At 37.9% G+C, this 1,371-nt stretch overlaps 1 non-coding gene across 1 annotated transcript; it reads left to right on the top strand.

Annotated features, from left to right (window-relative positions):
- The first annotated feature begins 220 nt into the window (after positions 1–220).
- Positions 221–327, top strand: LOC139903549 (small nucleolar RNA R71). The gene has a single exon (XR_011778362.1). It is a non-coding gene; the product is annotated as a small nucleolar RNA R71 (small nucleolar RNA).
- The last annotated feature ends 1,044 nt before the right edge of the window (positions 328–1,371 follow it).

Genomic DNA, 1,371 nt, shown 5'->3' with positions numbered 1-1,371 from the left:
ATCAAAGTCATGGCTAGAATCGGCTCTAGCCGCTTTAGATGATCGAAAGATATCTTTTTCTTGATGCCACTCATGAGAGTGGGAAGCAGTGTTATCAATAATTTTGTAAGCTTCAGTTGCGGTTTTCTTCATAATGGAACCACCAGCTGTTATGTCGATGTCTTTTCTTGTAGCAACGTTGACACCTTGGTAGAATATTTGTACTATTTGATAAGTGTCTAAACCGTGTTGAGGACATCCTCTCAACATCCTTCCGAATCTTGTCCACGCCTCATATAATGTTTCATTTGGCTTTTGTGTGAACGTAACAATTTCTCCTTGAAGTCTCACGGCTTTAGATGCCGGAAAGAATCTTTGAAGAAAATTTTCAACTAAGACATCCCATGTGTCAATCGCCCCTTCAGGTAACGATTCTAACCAATCTTTGGCTTCTCCCTTTAAAGTCCAGGGATAGAACATGAGATATATCTGTTCATCCTCCACTTCTCGGATTTTGAATAGTGTACAGATCCTATTAAAGGTACGAAGATGTTCGTTGGGATCTTCTTTTGGCGTACCACTATATTGGCACTGATTAGTTACCATATGTAGAATTTGTCCTTTGATTTCATAATCTGGAGCATTAACTTCTGGCTTAATAATGGCGTGACCTTGGCCCGTGCGTTCAGCTCTCATTCGATCTTCCATACTTAGAGGTTCCGTTACTTCCATAATTGAATTCGTTGAATCGGTATCACTAGATGATTCTGATTTAATGGTTCGTTCCTCAACAATCTCTGTTTGAATGATTGGTGGCTCCGGAGGAAAGTTTAGTGGTTCAGGATCTACGAACCGTTCCTGAATATTCTCTGGATTCTCAATTGTGAGGTTGGGTTCAAAAAATGGATTATCGGAAATTTGAACTGAAGTACTTGGTCGACTGGATGACGATTCTAAAGAAAAATCAACGGCGGTTATATTTGCTAAATGTCTTGATCTAGTTACAGGTGGTGAACGTACAAAAGGTGCTGAACGTCTTGCTCGGTGCATTCACTGAATATCCTATTAGTTTTTAAAAGGAAAGAAAAATTATAATAAGTTATCCAATCAATAGACTTTTCTGATTTTGCCCACGTTTCGAATAGCCAAAAGATGCAGCAGAGGGGCAGGATTCGTTTGGTCTCAATATAATTGAGTACTGTTTGGCTCCAATAACCCGGTCCACGTACAAATCCAACTATTACTACGAACCAGAAAATTTTGATGTCTATCAATTTAACCACTTAAAATAAATTTTCGTAATTTTAAGAAATTTAGAGAAGAAGTAGAAAAAATTCTAAGTCCTAAAAACTAGAATGGCGAGAAATAAGAAAATAAAAGTGCGATGAAAAA

Source organism: Rutidosis leptorrhynchoides, chromosome 3 (genome assembly GCF_046630445.1).
Source record: "Rutidosis leptorrhynchoides isolate AG116_Rl617_1_P2 chromosome 3, CSIRO_AGI_Rlap_v1, whole genome shotgun sequence".
Classification (NCBI taxonomy): Eukaryota; Viridiplantae; Streptophyta; class Magnoliopsida; order Asterales; family Asteraceae; genus Rutidosis; species Rutidosis leptorrhynchoides.
This window is presented reverse-complemented; position numbering and strand designations above follow the sequence as displayed.